Below are 21,792 nucleotides of genomic sequence, written 5' to 3'. Positions count from 1 at the left end.
AGGGAGGGTGCAAAGAGGACAGAGCCAGGCTTTTTTTCAGTGGAGCCCAGTAACAGGACAAGAGGCAGTGGGCACAAACCGAAACATGGGAAGTTACCTTGAACATCTGGAAACATTTTTTTTGCTGTGAGGGTGACTGAGCACTGGCACAGGCTGCCCAGAGAGGTTGTGGAGTCTCCCTCCTTGGAGACACTCAGAAGCTGTCTGGACATTCTCCTGTGTAATGGTCTAGGTGGCCTTGCTTGAGCCAGGGGGGTTAGACCACGTGTGCTCCAGAGGTCCCTTCCAATCTCAATCATTCTGTGATTCTGTGATTTAGCTGCCTACAAATACGTGCCCAGTACAGGCTGAGGTCTCCCAGAATATCCCACTGTAGAGACTTGTAAAACAAATATTAAGATTGCTCTGAATTACCTATGAAACAACCATGTGTATGTAGAAGTGTGCATGTCTATAGTGAAACACCCAAAGAAACAACAAAACAAGGACCAGAAGGTATATATTAGCATTCTATGTGTGATTTCATTCAAATGAAGAGGACGAGAAAACTGTCATAAAAATGAGGTATCAAGATGATGAAGAATGGGACTGAAGTGGCAGAAAAGCCAGAATCAGCCACGGCACGGGAGTTGGACTAGATAATCTTTAAAGCACTCTTCTGACCCAAACTATTTTGTGATTCTATGATTCTCTAAGGGAATCAAGAATTGTGAAGCTCAGGAATTTTGCATGAAACCTAGGAAGAGTGAAACAAAATAATGATGCAAAAGATCCCAAGCAGCATCCACTCAAACAATATGGAAGAAGTTGTTGAAAATCAGTTTGTTGTCACCAAGGAAGAAGGACTTCAGAGATGTAGTGAGGTCTTAACAGGTAGCTTGCCTCATCCTGTTTTGCATATAAACAAGAGGGTGCACACAGCATCTTCTGTATTGATCCTGGCCAGACCACTTTCACACACACATCTTGATGCTTTCTGTATATGGATGTGAGAGCATGAAGAGGTAAAATTAAATTAGAGGTAAAAAAACCAAACCAAAACAAAAAACCAACCTACCTTTCCTTCCATAAGATGTCTCACTGAATTTTTTTGTACTACTTTTCAAATGCCATCCCTAATTCAGAACCGCTTTTCTCTTGTGTGGCGTGTCTGCATAGCCCAACCTTTGTAAAATGGCGTGGATAACAACAGCTGCTAAATGGAAATGTGAGTGCAACCAGTGTGTGAATGAAATACCTAAAGATATCTGAGAGTATGTTTGCCTCAAACTGACAGGATAGTGCTAGAGAGGAAGATGATAACCATTTTTATTGAATAGGAACCAGGGAGTTACAAAAAGACTTTTGAAATAAAGGAATCAGCTTGCCAAAAAATATTTAACAAAGCATGAACATTTGTAACAGGAGGACAGACGTTGGAGTGGGAAGAAGGCAGCAGCCAAACAGGGTTTGACACGGTGGGAAGTCCAGCCTGGACAGAGCTGGACAATGTGGGGTACCTGCGCCCAGCCAGGGCAGCGTGTGGGGACCCCTTCAGGGTGTGCGGGGCTTTACGGGATGTTTCCCCCTCTGCAGGTCAGTGGGCAGTCGTGAGTGGTGGGGGCTCACCCGACACTGGAGCAAACACCTCTCCCACAGGGAGAATGGGGGAACCCCTTGGGGGGAGGGTGGTGCACACCTACCTCTGTGTGTGTGTGAGTGTCTGTATGTGATTAGAACTGCTTGGGATTAATTATAGAAGGGTGGTTTGAAATTTGTAGCTGTTTCTGGGTCAGTAGTTTAGGAAAAAGGGGGTTGTGTGGCTTTAAAGACTTCTTGTGCTCGACCAGAAGGATAGTGGGGACAGGAAGGAGGTGGATGCCTTTGTGGTACCCAGCTGGTCCAGACCATGGAAAGAATTGGCTGTGAAAATCCATAGTCCTCTTCCTGGGGATGAAGATCTGATAGGTCCAATATCGTATCGCTGTAGAAGATGTCTCATAAAATAAGAGTGGAATAGTATGAGGAAAACAGGTGATCAGTGTATCCATTTGTGTTGCCTATTAATGACTGCACTTCAAAAAGGGCAGGAGGCTGATCTTCAGAAGTTGAAAGAATGTTTAGATGGTTACAAACAGAAGAAAACCTATTTGCTGCTGAGAGTGCTGCCAGGAGGGACGCTCAGGAGGCTCCAGGGTTAATGGAGATTGCGGGGATGATGGCTCCACAAAGGACTGAGCACACTGAGAGGCGAAAGCACAAAGGGAAACAGGACTGGGAAGCCTTAATGGCAGTCCTGAGTGAGGACTGGGATCTGGAAACAGGACATGGAGGTACTTGGGCATCAAGTGGAGGTGAAGAGTTGAATTTAGACCCAAATGAGACACAAGCCCCATCACCATGCCCTGTGGTGGGGTGGGGGTGCTTTCTGGGCATGACATCTCCCACTTCAGAAAGTTGTCCTTGCTTTAATTCTGCTGTTGTTGCCGTATTCCAATTAGGTGATACCAGACAGTAGTGCTTCCATATCCAATAAAATGCAGAGGAGCCTATGAGATTTTCTTGGGAATAGTTTTATACCCTTGGATTTTCATGTAGGGTTTTTTTCCCCATTAGCCCTTTTTTCATCTTCATTACTATTTTGGAATTTCAGTGACTTTTTTTCATGGTACAGCCTTGTTATTTTTTGAGTGGGTGCTTAGAAAATAGATGTTCCATATGACTTCTTCCATCTGTACATGCTTTTTCTAAAAAACAACAGATTGCATTGATGGTGATATTCAGGGAAAAAAAATCATCCACTAATGACATTGTTTTTCTTTGCATGTTCTCCGATATGATTTTCTTTTACCTGTTCATACTTACCCAACAACTTTCATGCATGATGTTTTATATTTTTGCACTTTCAAAAATATATAGAATCTCATTTGGTTAAAAAAAAAAAAGGAATCTTTATAGCAACCTTTTTAAGATTTTCCCTTCAAATGATTAAATAATGCCACAGGCCTATTTCATGACGATAGCTAAGTATTTACATCTTTTTGAGAGAATTCTTAGAAAAAAAATATAATTGGAGAAGTGCAAAGTATTCCAAAAGAATCTGAATAATCAACAAATTGGTTTTCAATGGTCCATGAAATAGATGAATTATTCAGTCTTCACAGCAAATCTAAAATCTTCAGATTTAGATAAGATAAATGCTCTCTGAAAGTACAGGACCAAATCTTCTTGAATTAGAAGTATATTCTACTTCAGATGAGTGGGGATTGTGGAATGTATCTTGAATTTTCATTGCATGGTAAGATGTCAAGAATGCAAATGTTGAAAAATACTTAAAAAAACCCCAACTTTTTTCCTCTCTTCTTTCAGATCCGGAAGCTGATAACCGAGTTGTTATTCTGTTGGGGATTTTGCAAATCAACTGTGTAAAAAATGGGATGAGGACTTGCATATCTATTAGCTAAAACAAAACTTTCTTTCACAGAACCTTAGTGAAGAAAGTGAAAATATTTTCTTTTTGCTGTTTCGTTATTTAGTGTAAAAGGGCCTGTTAGCAAAAAGAGAATGTATGGCCACATTTATTCCACTGCATTTTGATATTGCAGTATTGAAATCTAAGCACCTAATCCCAGCAAGGCAGAGACCTTAAATTGAATATAGGGGCTTTCTATCTAGTAAGCAGATCATTTCTTCTGGGGAGAGATCCAGATGGCTCAAAAAAGAAACCTCAATTTTGTATGGAGAAAGCCTCTATCTTATGGGGTTGTTTTTGAGTCCTGTGGGGTTTTCACAGCTTGTATATATATTGAATGAGACACAATCAAAAAATAGCCAATATAATTGTATAGAAGATCAGTCACAGCAGTATGTCTGAAGAAATGCCTGTCTTCCTTGTGGAGTTCCCTTCTGAAAGTGTATGCCTAACAGAGGAGGAAGAGCACACCTTTGGATAAAAAACTATTGACAGCAGAATCATGAAAGAAATACCTGGGTTGCCCATAATTCTCAGTGAGAATTTCTGCAGAATTTCTACTCCTCAGGCTCTAACCACAGGCAGGATGCAAGATTGGGCTCTTCTCCACTTGTCCTTTTGGAAGACTAAAACAGATGGGAACCTGACTTGGTAATGTGATGACAAGGACAACTCCAACGCAATCTGTTCTTTCACCCTAGTGTGGATCACACTAAATCCAGCGACCCTTAAAGCAAAAACACAAGAGCTTTACTTGTAGAAAAAGTAATGGAAGATGCAACATTTATCAATGACTATTACCTGGCTTAGACATATCTTCACACATAAATATCTCACAAAACCTTATAGCCATATTTGAAGGGTTTCAACTCACATTTACATTCAGACCCCTACAGTGAAACTGTGTCAGTGTTTTCAGACTCTCTGAAGGAAGGCATTTTAAAAGCAGTTTCTCGTAGATGCTCACATTACAGTAGATCAATCTTTGGGATCCTCTCCAAAAGCAACTTTACTACCTCTAAACAGGCATCTCAAGGAAAACACTGACACTGGGTATGGTTACGCTTGGTCCTACAATTTCGAAGTATTGCCACTGAAGTTAGTGCTTCACTTTCCTTATTTTCTTATTCTTTTAATGTATTTTTGAATGCTATAACTTTGTCGGTGTCTTGGAGAACACTCATCCAATTTTAAAACTAGGAAATAAAATTGATCTGTTAGCACTTTTAGCTTGTCTTTCTGCCAAATGACAAATTGTTTCCTACCTGACTTGAGGCCATCTTCAGCCTGTTGCACTTTTAAAAATCTCAAATAATTAGGTGTCTTACCACTACCTTCAGTGACAGGTTCAATGCTTGGCATATTTGATTTGTCCATTTTGCCATCTACACTCATTTCTAATAATGTTCTTTATAGCAAAAAAATAAATCCTTTCATTCTTTGATATTTATGTTCTTTAAATAACTGTAGATTCATTATCTACATAATAATTTCTGCATGATCTTTGCTCATCCATAGTGTTATTTAATATTATTACTATTAAAATATGGACATTTTCCAACAGTTGCTTAAGAGATCCAATTCACACAAGGTCATTTTGAGGGAAAACAACTTACTTTAACATGTATGATGAAGTCATTCCTAGCTGCATTAAAAAAATAGCAGTCCTGTTCCAGACTTGCCATAATGGCAAATATGTCAAGTCTGTTAACATGGATTGACAGAGTAGCACCAAAATCTAGGTACTTTGCTACTTTGGCATTGTGCTGTCTCTGACCAAGAGTCTCACACAGCACAGCAAATGTTAATGAAGATTCTGTGTAATTGTCAATATTTCTCTGAAATATTTCATCTAGCTTGAAACAAAATTAAATGTGCAAGCACAGTCTTCAACACTGTTCAGGCTTTGATATTCAACAAGTTAAAATAACTGTATCTAATATCTTAGTTCTATATGCACTATCTCTCTTCTCTTCTTAGGCTGACAGGCTAAAAGCACAAACCACACTGGTAATTCACAGCACAGATGGCAATGACGACTGTGCTGGAACTACAACAAACTATCCATATAATTTGGGGATTATGTAAAAACTGGGACAATTTATCTTGAAAGTTGCAACCAAAGCTGGGTTCTCTTGTGTTGAATTGGTGGGAATTGCCAGCATCATTTGCATCTTGGAGTGACATAAGATGCTGAGACATAATTAATCAAATGGAACAAGTTTGAATTTGCCTGCAGGTATTTAAGTAGATCCTCTATAGACAATGGCCAGATATTGGATCACATTCAGGAGGCATGTGTTGTGACTATTTTAATATTTTTTTTAGGAGAACATAAAATGAATAAAAAAGCAAAAGTGTATTTGAAAAGGATTCTGAGACACCTAGGTTGGTCAGGCAAAGATATCACTGCTTAGAAACTTGGACTTACATTTTTACTCATCTAAAGAGAAAAATGAAAATATAACATGGACTTAGGGATTTATTTCTGATTATGAAAGAAAAGTAAGTTGTGGAGGCTGGGTTAGGACAATATTCACTTTCTCCAGCAGGAGAATGGAAGGAGGCATTGCAAGGCAAATTTTTTCCTGCATTCCACATGCTGATGTACTTAGGAAAAGGTAAAGATTTAAGGCTACTGGATATAGTAGCTTTCTATTGTAGAATAGAGTACAACAGATTCTTTCATCAATCATAATTTCAATCAAAGATCTTTTAAAGATAGGAACCAACTTTAACAAAGTACAATAAATTCCTAAAAAAATATGTACACGTATAGACAGGATTTATTTCTGACATAAAACCAAAGCATAAGTTGAAACCAATCCATTTAATTTCTTTTGTTTAGGCTATAGCATGATCTTCGTCTATATATGGCTCTCTATACCTATTCCTGCAGCTATTAAAAAAGTTTGTGGCTAGCTTTATGTTTCAAATACTGCTTAATTGGGGTGGGGCTTACTATTTTAATCAAAGCAATCATGGTCTTATCAGCAAAAGGAAACTTGTCTTAATTAACATTCTAACATAAAAAAAATGTATTTCCCTTCACTTCAGGGATAATTTTTTAAAATATTGTAAATAGGTAATTAAACACATTCATGATACTTAGTAAAGAACAGTCTTCCAGGTAGGTTATTTACATATCATATATGCTTATTATTTTCTGTACCTGTTTGAAAAAAAAAAAAAGTTTTATGTTTGAAAAAAAGAAAAGTTTTATTTTGTTATTTATGACCCACTTTCAAAAACATTCTTTAGAAACTGTTGCTTTACCCTCATTCTTGATTTTAGCTGAATTGAACATACTTCAATGCATTTAAGTAGGACTTGCACAAAAGGACAGAAAATAGTCACACAATCTTTAAATTCAGACAATTTTAGTCAACGGTTTTCTTAAGTTAATACATCAGACAAATACTAGTTTTAGTGCCCTGGCTAAAAATCAGAATGGTTTTAAAGGATTCTTTAATTTTTATTTTAAAAATATAGATGAGATTTTTGTAATCTAGAGAGATCACAAAATACTTCACATTTCATCAGTGGTCAGGGAGGACATTCAAAAGAGACTTACACCTTTCGTGTTAGTGCCTTAATCAATGGGTTGTCTCTTGCTTTCATTTGTATATACAGATATTAATTTGCTACCAAATATTATGTAGAATTATGTATAATGCATTGATATTCACAACAGTATTAAGAAGATATGTGTTCTTATACGTAATTTTGTGTTCTTTATGTAATTTTATTTGCTTAGCAATCATTTGGCTCAGTTTTGTTCCTTGGCCTGGTGAGAAAATTGAGTTATAGCAGAATTGCAGTTACATCTTGAGACTAGTATCCTACCTGAAAGAGAATCCAAATATCAACTAATATGAATTGTTAAAATTTTTGCAATTCTAAATTGAAGTGTTAGAACAGCTAGGCATGAATGTTGTATTTTTTGGTGTATATAGCCACTGTTGAAAAAACATGCTAAGATTGAATGAAATATGTTTTACAATTAAATTCATTGCTCTGCACTGAAAGAGGCCACTTATGATAACATGAGCCAGCAGTCTATGCACATTGGCACTAACAAGTTAAATCATTCAGACATAATGATGGGATTGTATCCTTCCTAGAGAAAATGGAGGCACCACAATAGTCCATTGAAAAACCCTATTCAGTGAACAAGACTGATTGAAAGCATGAACAGGATGTTGACACTGTTAAAAAAGAGACAAACGTCATACAGTAATAAGAAAAATGTTACAGTTTCATTATTATGTCAGTAATTCATCCATAAGTTAAATGCTGCATCTAATGTTTTAAAGTGCTATTTCAGAACAAGACAAAATTTAGATAATAAATCAAATTTTCACTGGTGAGGAGGATGAAGTAAAGGGCTTTATTCAGTGAAATGATGGAAAGACTTAGATTATTTGATTTGGAGAAGGAAGGATGGAGAGTAAATGTGATAGTATAACATTAAAGTAAGGCTAATAGAACTGAAGGATCAATTGTGTCAAATCTCTTTATCTGATGTTAACGTAATAATGCTTTATTTGATTTCAATAGTGGTTCATATAACATTTATAGCACTGAATGTTTGAAAAGAAAATAAAATCTGGTTCTGACATTCTGTAGAAAAAAAGGAACATAAGAATGTATATAAGGGGGAATGAAGATAAACATATATCTTGCCTGGATTCTTGTCAGCATAGATAGCTACACAGAAAAAAATGATGATTGGCATAATTTCTGTTATTTTGTAAGAAATGTATACTAATAAATTGATACAACCAAGAATCTTCATAATAAATTCCTCTTATCATGTCAGCTAATGTAAAATCAGGTAAAGACTTGATAAAACCCCCTCCCTCTTAAATTAAAGATAACCAAACTGCCATCTGACTTTGGTTCTTGCCTTTCCCAATTGTGAAAACATTTCCAAAGGAAAAAGAGCACTTGAAATTGTTATATTGCAAGAAAGAAAAACAATTTATTGAATATTTTTCTACTCATGATCTTTACTAAAGGAAGCTTTTTCCTTCAGCTTCATGACATGTGGCATCTAGTAGATTTGCTTCCTTAAGGCAGGCTTTATTAAATCATCTTGATGACGAATCCAAAAGTGAACTCCAGATTATCTAATTTGTAACACCTCAGGGATGTGGGCTAGCCAATGGATATATTCTGTTTTGTTATATTCCATGAGTAATTTTTTCACATGTTGAAATAGCAGTAGTCCTTCTTCAATACAATTACATCTAGGAATAATGTAATGAAAGTGACTACATTTCTTGAACCAAGAGAGTTACACAATAGGGTATAAATTAATAGTGCGCTGCCTTCTGTCCACTGTGTGTCTGAGTGAATAGATAAGCTACATAATGTCTACTATACAGTAAAACGTGCACCCAGGTACTTAGGCATAAATTCATACTTAAGGATTTTGTAGACAAAGTTACTGATGCATGCTGTAAGGGTATGTGGAAGGACACTGACTGCTCCTTTAAGGGTATCTGGTCAAAGTCTTTCTCAATGGCCAAGGGTCTTTTCAATACAAAAAGGTGTGATAAGAAATGGAGGAAGCTCTAAACAAGACCATACAGAAGCACAAACCTGACCAAGAGATGGTAAGAGTAGTGATGAGAACACACCTGGTCAAACGCACTAATTGGTAAGGATATGTGGAGTGTGGAAAATGTTTATTTTTTTCAGTAAGGTTATCTGACTAAGGACCTTGTCAAATTGTGATGATGAGGAAAGGGAGGGGGACAAACACACAGAGACATAAAACGGGACCATGCCAGTACTCGGGGCATGCACAAGCGTATGTGTGCTTGTGACCGGAGAGCGCGCATGTGTGTATGTGCGCGCGTGCGTGCGTGTGTACATGTGTGTGCCTGCACTAGTGACCTCCGGTCTCTATCAGCCAAAGAGAAGGAGACGGGAGGTGGCTGGCTGTGCTTGTGTCTGATGTGAGTCCTATCCGTAGCGGCGGTTTGTGTGACTGGCTGTGTCAATGTCCTTGGTGTGTGTGTGTGCCCGTGCCAGTGTGCATGTCTCTGGGTTATGTGCTCAACTTTGTTACTGGTTGAAACTGCAAAGGGGAAAGTGGCAGCCACGTCCCCCAGCCTGGGCAGAGACCCTGGGCTCCAGCAGCCAGGCAGGAGGGGTCCCGGGCTGCTGGAGAAGGATATGTGACTTCAGAACATATCTTCAGAAGAACACGAGCCATGCTGTTCAATCACTTAACAGATGCCATAGAGGAAAATGTTCAGAAAATTAGTATTTCTTAGCTTTTATCAAAATAAATTTGTTTGATTTGTGCTTCTATGGTTTATGTTTCCACTGTAAAGTTATGAGGTAAATGCCTCTTCTATAATAATGAAAACACTGTTGTCTTTAATTTGTTTGCATTTGGTTTCATCTGAGTGACATTTAGCACCTGCAGAATAGATGGTTGGTGACATATTTTCTAATTGCTCTCTTTTCCTATATACTTTGCTAGATTTTATAGTTATTTTCACCTATTTTCACCAGCTGATCCACAAAGTCAAAAGAGTGGCTCTGCATTGGAAGTGTCCATTAAGTATGTTCCAGGTTTGCAGGGTGCCCTCTAAATAAAATTGTAGGCATCAATAGACATGCTGCATCTGAGTTTACAACATTTTTCAGTAGATTGCAATTAAGAAAAAGAATGGGTTTATCTCTACTTGACAGAAAGTTACCAAAGCTGAATATTTCTGTTTGTTTGTTTGTTTGTTTCGTTGCTCATGTGAAAATTTAATTTCAAGGTGCTTTTTGTGTGAGAGGTTAGAACGCCTGCATGATAGTGCACCAAATAACTACCTAGCCTTATTTCAGAGAGGACATTTCATCTTTCCCCCTCAGGTCTTATATCCATTTCTGTGGCAAGAACATTTCATCATGACATTTTGAGGACTAAATTTATTTCTAAAACTGCACCAGCAAAGCTCATCTGATTGTCTCCTATTGAGGACTATATGTTCCTTCTAGAGGATATTAGAAAAAGTACACTATAGGTTTCCTATGAAGGAAAAAGGCTTAGAGTTGCTGGAGTGGTTTGTCAAGGACTGACCGCATGGTGAGAACACCTTTCTCCATCTAGCTAAACATCTGGTTTTCTCTGATAAGACTAGGCATCTGGACAGGCCAGCCAACTCAGAGTGAAAACAGTGTGCTACAGTTCATCCCTTTGCTGTAGGGCTGCTTTCAGAGGCATTTTGGGAGGCATTTTTCTGACTGGAATATCAATTCTTAACATGGATCGCTTAGTCTGGAGCTCCAGGCTGGATCACCTTTTCCCAGGATCAAACCAAAATGGTAACTAACCAAATCTGTTCTAAAGTCACACCTTTTCCTTTTAAAAGAAATGGGATTATCACTGATCTCTTACCTTTGCTTTGTAGTAATATTCATTTATCCTGTTGGAATTGTGTTGCACGCTGTTAGTCAAACTCTATGTCCTGCTGTGCTCCAAAAAGGAGAGGGGCAAGACCACAAAGCTATGGAGTGATGTTCTTGTGGCTCTTACAGTCAGAGCTTCCTCAGAAAGGGGAAGAAAAATCACAGAATTAACACACTAAATGTTAGTCGACCATCCAGTTCATCTCACATTCCAGTCATTATGATATTTCTTTTCTTTTTTTTTTTTTTTAATTATGCTTTAAACACCTTTAGAAACTGTGGATTCACCACTAAATTAATTTTTAAAGATAAGCTAAAAGAAGACCGTGTAGAATATTTGCTCACAAGGGAAACATAAATGTCTGTTTTCCTTAAGCATCTTCATAAAAAATTCTTATATATATTGAAGAGAACTAATTAGAGCCATTCTGTTAAAAGAAAACTCTCCATGAAAACAACCCTAGGCACTGATTGCCAGCATGGATATACATTTAATTATTATTCCCTAAGTGCAAATATTTTTACTGGAATTTTCCAATTTACTGGCTACAGCAAGAAATTAAAAAGAAGCTGTTTTGTGGAATGTGGGGGGAAAAAAAAAAGATCAGGCGATGAGAATGTGTCACCAGTTAAAACCAGTCTGAAATTAATCCTACATTATCTAGAGTTACACCCTAGGAAATCTAGCTCTGAATTGTTTTTTTGTTGGTTTTGTTGTGCCTTTTAAACGATCTAAGAAAAAATAGTTTTGTGTATGTGTTTTATGAGAAATGGATTAACATAACCTGCCAGTTAAGGATGCCATCTTTTCAGAGGGTAAGTGGGTAATTAGAACTGGTCATTTTTGTCATTTGATGCCAAAGCATAAAATTCAACAATTCATTCCACCAAGGGGATTTACCATTCTGCACAGATAGATACGTCTTTGAAGAAGATGAGGGCAAAGATTCTCTGAAGGAAATTTATGAATCACTCAGTATCTTTTAGAGAGACAGCATAAGCTGTATAATATAGGTCAACAACAAAAGACATATAAAGCCCAAGCTTGTCTAAAACAAATTCTCTGGCTCTCCATGTTAGGATTTATACTTGGGTTGGTCTTCAATTCAATTTAAGAAGGGAGGAATTCCTACTAATGTAGAAAGCCAGCTCAAGTACTGTCCCCTGTTGATGTCCCGTATTAGCCCAAATTTGAAGGCTTAACATAAAGCCTATCTCCTTAACTGATTCTGTGCATAAAAACAGACTTGCTCCAGGGAAACAAATACAATATTTTCTTTTGTCAGTCCCTTGGAGGAGAAAAAAATCCCAAACAGATGATCACCCCATTCCAAAAAGGATAAGCTTGTCCATCCCTTATGTTTTAAGGTCATGAGAACAGATAAAAAGTTACCCAAGTACTCAGATTATGTTCTGTTTTCTGCCTGTCAAGAATTTGTGTTCCTCTTAGAACACATTGCATAGGACATTCAAAGCTTCCTATAGGAGACGACCAATTCACTGTTACATGTAAGTGCATTTAACCCTATAGAATCAGGACTGTGTGCTCCCTTATCTGCATTGTCCTGCTCTTAGCTATGAATTCATGATTCATGATTAACAACACTGAGAAAGCTTTCAGGACTGGGAGGAAATAGAAATATCAAGGGGTGATCTAACCCATTTCACAAAGACAATGTAAAAATGTTAGGGTTTTTTAAAGATCTTCAGCTTGCTGCAAAGTCTGATAATATAAATTAAAATCCTTTTCCTTTGGAGTTCCGTGCAACATGTAAGACAGACTATACAGTAAAGATGAAGGCCAAACTTAATTGTATTCAATGCCCTAACATAATGGTAATTTCTCAAGGTACAAAATTTATGGGAAAAATCAGTTGAAAAAGTGCGTATGAATATGGAGTCTAAACACAAGATTGTGTGTTTATATGATATCATATTGGGGGTTTATATCCCCCAATATGTCAGGGGACTGATTTTGCTTATATGAAATTGAAATGAGTATTAGTTATTTTCTTCCTTCTTCTGAGTGGCCAGCCTACATTACAGTAGTGCCAAGTTTTTTTCCTATTCATAAACTGAGCTATATTCAGTTCCTGCTTATGGATACATTTGCAAAGGTCATTATTCAGCAACAGTCTTAACTGTGCATTAAAGCACTTAAATAGTCCATTGAAGCATTCTGCTGAGACTCTCTGTTTTTATTTTGAAGCGTGTTTTCTCTACATATTTTTCACATGCTCTCTCTAGAGGGCACAACCTATCAATATGTCATACTGCTGCTGGATTTCATGAGTTGACCCCGGCCAAATACTTCTGAGCTATTTGGTAGGAAGCACTCTGTTGCATTGAGAGCACTGCATTCCCATGGATCTGATGGGGACTCCAGTCCAACTTCTGTTCTTTCGTTGCACAAAACTGCTTTTCATGCCTCTCAAGCAGAATCACTCCTTCCTACTAGAAGTGCTTTCACCACTTGATGTTAACAAACTCAGTGCTTCCCGCTGCAATGACTGCAGGAATGTAATGAGCTCCTGGCATTGTACGGTGCCACCATGCACTCTGTTAAGGGAGTTACAGCTAGTTGCTCAAGAAGACAACATTATTATGCCTGAGATTTTGTTTGCCTGTTAAATAATCTAATTAGGTTCATGAAGGAAACAAGTCTGCTTTGCAATGGAACATTGGCTAAATGAATGTCTGAACAAAGATATATCCTTCATAAACACTATTTAGTATTATTAAATAAGCCCTTGACCAATCTGCTCTGAGCAGAACATCTTACTTTCAAGTAATGCATATGCAGAAATCATTAGTACTTTGAGCATTCATAATACTATAATATACATAATGAAATGAAAAATTACTCGAAATTCAACATTACTTCCTCTCATTCTTATCTTATAAAAATAAAATAGAAGCCAATTTCATAGAAATCTTTGCTCACAGTTGCAAAGATTCTGATAAATGATCTTTTTTCTTTAAGTGCAGATGAGTTTTACAAAGGGATATGCACAAATTTAAGATTTACAAGATGGTTTTAAAGTAATTCCTCACAGAAAATGAGGCCCAGACAGTTTTGATCAGCGGAGTTAAAATGATTAAATCATGAAAGCACTAAGCAGCATAATAGTCTAGGTGTTTCTCAGAAAATGTATGAAAATGTGATTTTTATACAGCTCTGGAGATACATGAAGAAAATGTAGAAAGAAAGAGAGGTTTGATATTTTTAATACTTCACTTGCCATCATTCTATTCCAAACTTGTCCTTTTTTTCACATTTTGCTACAGCTCTTTTTCAGACACCTGAATTTTTTCTGACTCCTAACTATTTTACAGAAATCTTCCTCTGAGTCCTGAAATCCACTGAAGGTTAAGCTTGTCTTCTTATAATTCATATGGAAGGTGACAGAAATACTGCTACACCACTGTCTTCTGAAGCTCAGGTCTGAAGTAAATAGATATGAAGTAGATATTCTTCCTCAGCAGGGGAATGAAAAAATACGTTTAAAATATTGGAAAGCAGATTCAATCTCTAACATCAGAGAATGAATCCCATTATAACCTGACATTATTTTGTGGGGTTTCTCATTAGGGAAAGCTTATATCATGTAAGAATATACACGAATCAGCACAATGCTAAACAGTCAGGATCAGATTCACTAGTTAGATAAGATCCCTACATATTTCTCTGAAGTACAGAAGGATAGGAAACTGGATTAAAATTATCATCAGAGTATTCTTTTTATATTAGATAATTCCCTCTGATTTCACGTGTGGCAGATTGAGGCCATCCACCTGCTGTTTAGGAAAACATCCAAGTTTAAAAAAAAAAAAAAAAGGAGTTTCAGTTTGCTCTGCTTTGTATTTCCACAGCTAAGAAGAACATTTCATCACTGGTAGAGTAGAATTTCCATGAGGGCTATCTGTTTCCGTGGGTTCTTAGTCACCATTCCAAAGAGCTCCTGGAGAAGCACAAAGGCACTCTTGCCTGTTGTTTGGAAAGAAGGGAACCACCATCAAGACAGGAACACTTTATTTTAAGGATTACATACTAGCTCTCTGTGGTTACTAACAAGAATTTTCACACAAGATTTTTAACATATTGAAAAGAGAGGAAAAAAGAAAGAATTCCATGCATATTTTAAAAATTAAGAAATACTTCAAGTTTTAATATTAATGTTAAAGACTTTTTAATATATATACCATGTTATTAGAGCAAGGAGCTAAGACTGAGAAAATTAACCCCTGTCACTCTGATCATAGTTGGACCTAAACTGAACCATAATTTGGAGTCTTTCCTGATTTGGTAGTACTTGATTTGGGCATTATTACAACATTCTCATTAAAGTTTTTCTATAAAATTAGTAATGCGCACTCAGCTTTGAAGAAAGCTTTTGCTAGGAACTATTAATAAGATATATGCTGTTCTGCATCTCCTGCCACATTTGTCTTTTCCCCAGCCCTCTCTTTATGTCTTAATAGTTGCTTAGGAGAGGGAATATGTGTTCTCTTATCCCTTTCATTTTTATCTTTCATTCACATTTCAACTTTCCTCTTTCTATTCTAAATCCTTGTATTCAGTAAATATTTAAAAATTCATTGACTGAGTAGTGAGGGGAGACTAACTTTCTAGTGTTGCTATTTGTGAAATGTACAGTTACTCTGTAGGCTGAAATCTGATAGTCATAGAAGAGCTATTTCCTACCATACCGTACTAGCAAGTCTCCTTCACAACATGAGAAAGTAATTAGCTGGCAGCATAAAGCACGAGCACTGCTGAAGGCGTAGCTTTTTGATATGGGATTTTTTTTTTTGTATTGCTTCTTCCTTGTAATTAAGTTAAAGGTGATAGACATTTCTATAAATATGAAATAGTAAATCTTTTTCTACTATAGATGAACAAAAATGCTGGACTACTAAGTCAAAGATAAAATACAAAAGTTTTGTACTTAGTACTATAAAGCATTTACAGACCTAAAATGACTACTGTGAGTAGCAATTCAAGATATTCAAAAAGGTCTTGCTTCATTCCTGCAGTTGCTTTTGTGCTTGCTTTCCTTATCACTTGATAATATTGCATCCAGCTGCCTGTGGTTTCTCTTTGTTAACTCATTTGGAGCTGCTTCTAAGACCAAAGACACATTAAGAAATGAAAGGGGATACAGCAATTCTCTTTCTGTTTTTACCTCCTCAGAGCTGTCCTCTTTAGTCAGCTGAGGCTGAGAAAAGCTTCATTTTTTCAGGGTGTGTACCTCAGGTAAAATTTTGTTCCTACTCATCATACTTATTTGCTGTCAGCCTTGCAAAAATATCTTCCAATTATCTGAACTAACTCCTGTTGGTTATGCTGTTACATTTCATACCTTCACCGTATAGGCACAGATGTGAAACGACTGCTTCCAAAGAATTTATTCTTCCCTCTCCTCTTTTTCTAAGCATTTTGGTGAAACAAAGCAAATGATTGGTGAGATTCTAGCATTAAGAGTAGCATTCAGGCTGAATTTCCCAATCTGATCTTTATCACGTCAGAATAGAGGTTAAACTTTTCATCATTTCCTGAGCTATTTATGTTATTTATAGAAGATCCAAACTGATACATCTCATGTGTATTTTATTCAGAATCAGGTTTCTTTTCAAATGCTTGGAGTATTTTTTTTCCCTGAAATGGTTTGGATTTTCTTTTGAATATCCTTTTATCTCTTACTTCATATCTTGCATGGAAAATCTCTTGATATGTTTTCAAGGGCATTCTAGGACAATAGCACTGCTCAGAGAGAAGAATGAGTTTCTAAGGACCTCATTCAGTTTTGTATATATGATACATATATCAAATGCCTGTGTACGTAGTATATATGCCCATGTGTACATTTAAGTGCATCTGTGTATACCCGTATACATATGTAGATGTGCAACGCATATATATATTGTTTTTTGGTTTTTATTTTAGACATATTTAAAAATAAAACTGAATCCATTTTTTTATAGATTTCTTGTATGCTCCTAGAGACAGACCCAAGCATGCATGTATGCATGAATATTTATGAATAGAAACTCTGGGTTGAAAATACTGCATGTTATGTGAAATACATACAGTAACATCTACTCATGTATTTTCTTCATCCGCTTGAGATTTAGATAACTGTTTCTTAGAGTATAATTATTTTTCCTCTATTTCAAAGAAACATACAACTGATTAGTCTAATGCCCCGTTGAAGTCCACTTCAACCCTTCAGTTAAGCTGGCTGATGTAACCTGAAATACAGTCTGAACAGTTAAGTACATAGCTCAAAAATGATATTTGGGTAACTGCACATCCATTGAAGAAGTTATTAAAAGAAAATATGGTGACACAGGCTATAAATTCAGGAACCAAAAGGATATATCATGGGCAGTTGGTATTTGAGCTAAGATACGTGCTGAAATCCATTCTAATAACAATGGAAGTCTTCATCCATTACACATGAGTAAACAGAATAGGGTCAAGTACAGCTTGGAGGAACACTTCAAATGTATACAGCTCCAAATTATTCTCTTTTATTTTTTTGATCCAAATTCCTTTGCCAAATTACAAATAATACTTCTTCTAGCTAAAAAAAAAATAATATACCAATCTATAGTATTGTTCAACACAAGAAAATTCCTGCCTCTCCCTCAAAAAATTAAACTTAACAAAACGTAAGGAAAAGACTGAATATTCTTCTGTGTGTATTCTGGGTAGTCAACAAAGTACTTCCTAACACAAAACATATAATGGCCGGACATTCTTATTTGGAGTATATGCTGATTCAAAAGCAGCCGGAGAAGTGGTCCTAGATTGACCCGCGTATTGTGCCCACCCTTAAGGAGTAGACCCATGAGAACCTCATGAGGTTCAACAAGGCCAAGTGCAAGGTCCTGCACCTGGGTCGGGGCAATCCCCCATATCAGTACAGGCTGGGGGATGAAGGGATTGAGAGCAGCCCTACAGAGAAGGACTGGGGGATGAAAACTTGGACACGAGACAGTAATGTGTTCTTGCAGCCCAGAAAGCCAATCGTACCCTGGGCTGCATCAAAAGAAGCGTGGCCAGCAGGTCGGGGGAGGTGATTCTCCTTTCAATATATAAAGGGGGCTTATAAGAAAGATGGGGACAGACATTTTACCAGGGCCTGTAGTGACAGGACAAGGAGCAGTGGTTTTAAACTGAAAGAGGGTAGGTTTAGATTGGATATAAGGATGACCTTTTTTATGACGAGGTTGGTGAGAAATTGGAACAGATTGTCCAGAGAAGTAATAGAAGGCCCAACACTGGAAGTGTCCGAGGTCAGGTTGTACGGGTCTTTGAGCAACCTGTTCTTGTGAAAGATGTCCTTGGCCATGGCAGGTGGTTTGGACTAGGTGATCTCTGAATGTCCCTTCCAACCCAAACCATTCTATGATTCTATGATTCTATGATTCTTTAACAAACTAATTAGCTAATAATAGAAAGTCAATTTAACATAATGTTTCTACAATTACTCCAAAGGTCTTTTACCCTGTATTGCCATTTAAGAGTGCCCATGGAATTTTTCATAATCTTTGTACTAGGAAATTATTTTTAAAAGTTTTTTTTTTTAATTAGTTTACCAAACTCAATAATAGGAGGGATTTGTGTTGCACAATGCTAATATAATGAATACTGCTGACTCTATTACAGCTGAACATCATAAGTTTTTTATTATAGATTAATGGGTAATAAAGCTAGCTACCAGATTCCAGAAGAGGCTGGGTTTTCAAACATATGAAAACTCATATATTGTATTGGCATACAATAAACTATAAATAAATAACCTTACACTTAAGTAAAAATAACATGATGGTGGAGAAAAGTTTGATGGTACTGTTACAGGAAAAATATCTTTGTATCAAGCTAAAACTGGCACATTTACTTTTGATGCATTTGATGCATAATCATTTATGAAGAATTTTACGCGTATCTTCCACTTCCCTGTGGGAGCTGTTTCACCATTAAGATATGAGCAAGCTGAATATCTACTGCACAGTCCTGAAAGATCTTCTCTTATACTTAGGTGCCTTTGGAAATTCTTACACCTTAAGTAAGTCTCCTAAAGTTAGAATGTGTCATCAAAGGCAGTTCAGAAATCCCTTCAGCTGTCATTCCTCCATCCAGAAGTAATGATGTGAAGCAAATGTTGACTTTAGTAATGAAAAGCAAAATACATAGAATATCCTAAAAACAAAAGGGAAGTCATAAAAGGAAAAAAAAATCTTATGTAATCAAATTGAAGATTGGAAAATGAAGAAAGGTCATTCAATTTCTCTCTTAATTTTGTATCTGAATGTTGTATCATGGTACATTAGAAATGCCAAAGAGAAAGAAATAATTCCTTTCCTTGCAGCACTGCCATCGGAGTGGAACGGATTAAGATTTTTGTGTGGTAAACTTGCTAAATGTAACATTTGATCTTTGAACCTTTTAGGATTAAGCAAAAAATTCCAACAATGAAAAACCTGCAAGAAAGTCTGTGGTAAGAGATATCCATTGGTCTGATACAAGGAGAAGAGTTCCACAGTCTTTTACTTCAGAGCCTTAAAGGGTTTAAACCAGAGATAAATACTGTTAGATTCCTATTATGTGCTAGCTATTTACCAATTAAATATAGTGAAGATAAAGTGCTTGTGTAGAACAGTGCTATTCAAATATGGTTTAAAGACTTACCCAGATAAAGCATGCCTAGAGGCCTTCAGATGTTCACCATGTAATCCATTATCTTCCATAGTACACACTCACCTGAATTCAAAGACAGAATCTGTTGTAATGTTTTTAATGACAACAGTACTATTATACAGCATGATGAAAGGGGGTTGGAATTAAAAACGAGATCTAAGATGACCTGCAGAGTTGGAAGGAATTAATGAAGAGGCAATGTCCACATTTTAAAAGGTCATGTTCACTCATTCATCAACAAATAATTCCAGAACTACGCACACACTGAATTTTGCTCTCTGCTCATCTAACTGGTATGTCCCAGCTTTTGTTCTGCGTGGACAGCTGGCTGCCTCTTCTTCACCAATACATTGTTTAATATACATTGTCTAATATATAGCATTAAGATTCTTAAATACATTCCAGATAAATTAAGATGTGATCACTATAACAATATTTACTCATATGAAATTTAATCTTGAGTTCAATTATTTATATTGTTTGTGTGTAGATATCTAAATACATATGTGTAAATACATATGCACATGGGTATAAAGAAGTAGACTTTTTTTTGCTTGTTTCTTCTATTTTTTCCGTTGTCAGGCTGTTGTATCTGACATATCTCAAGATGAACAGGTTTTATTTGCCAGGATGCTATCAACTATGTATTTTTTATGAACACTTTTCTCTCTATAGAGCAACAAAAGTAACCACAGTTAAATCACATCAAGGTGTGTAAAAACTGAAAATATTTTCTGGATCTTTAGGTTCACCTTCATGTGTTTCTCTGAAAAATATGGGGATAGTATCAGTAATGTCGCACTGCTATGCCTTGTTATCCTTGCTATATTCCTCTGTGAAGCAGAAATATTTAAAGAGGTGAAAAAATTGATGTTAATGTTCTGCATCTGCTTAATTATAGAAAAAAAGAGTGCCTTTTGATATTTTATCCTCATAGAATCAAGGCTATATTTGAGGGGTTCACTATTCATAAATATATGCAGTTTTTACTTCTACTAAGTGGAAAAAAACAGTAACAATGCCCACTATGTAAGGAGGTTTGGGTGAAAGCACTAAGGATGGTATGAATATAGCAGCACAAGCAGCTGTAAGCAGTCGAGGAGTGCGTCAAGGATAATTTCTTAATCCAGGTAATAGACAGCCCAACTAGAGAAGAAGCATTACTAGACCTCTTGATTACCAACATAGATGAACTAATTAGAAAGGTCAAGATTGGTGGCAGCCTGCACTGCTGTGATCATGTCCTGGTGGAATTCGCAAACTTGAGGGATATGGGCCAGGTGAAGAGTAGGGTCAGGATGCTGAATTTTAGGAAAAGGAGCTTTCAGGTTTTTAAGAAATTAGTGGCTGGGACCCCCTGGGAAACTGCCTTCAGGGATAAAGGAGCAGAACAGAGCTGGCAGCTCTTGAAGGACATCTTTTTTAGAGCCTGGGAACTCTCGATTCCCACATGTAAGAAATCAAGCAGACAAGGCAGGAGACCAGCGTGGTTGAGTAAGGACCTTCTGGCCAAACTAAAGTGTAAGAAGGAAATGCACAGGCAGTGGAACCAGGGACATGTATCCTAGGAAGAATACTGGAACACTGCCTAGGTGTGTAGGGATAGGATCAGGAAAGCTAAGGCATAGTTGGAGCTGAATTTGGCAAGGAATGTGAAGAATGGTAAAGTGGGTTTCTACAGGTACGTTGCTCAGAAAAGGGAGATGTACCCCCTAATAAATAAGACAGTCAAACTAGCAAAAACTAGCACGAAGAAGGCTGAGGTACTCAACAATTTTTTTTGCATCGGTTTTCACTGGTACTCTCTCTTCCCACATCTGCCAAATCCCTGAATGTCAAGGCAGAGATTAGGGGAATGAAGTCCCTCCCATTGTAGGAGAAAGTCAGGTTTGAGACCACCTGAGAAGCCTGAACATATACAAGTCCATGGGACCCAATAAGACACATCCCAGGGTCCTGAGGGAATGATGTAGTCACTAAGCCACTTGCCAGCATGTCTGAAAAATCATGGCAGTCAGGGGAAATCCCCAGTGACTGAAGAAAAGGGAATATCACACCCATTTTTAAAAAGGGTAATAAGGAGGACTCTGTTGACCAGTCAGCCTCACCTCCATGCTTGGTAAGATCGTGGAACAGAACCTTCTGGAAGACATGTCAAAACGTATGGGAGACAAGGAGGAGATGACAGCATGGCTTCACCAAGGGCAAGTCTAAC

The sequence above is a fragment of the Aquila chrysaetos genome, chromosome 23 (assembly GCF_900496995.4).
Source record: "Aquila chrysaetos chrysaetos chromosome 23, bAquChr1.4, whole genome shotgun sequence".
Lineage (NCBI taxonomy): Eukaryota > Metazoa > Chordata > Aves > Accipitriformes > Accipitridae > Aquila > Aquila chrysaetos.
Note: the sequence above shows the minus strand (reverse complement) of the source record.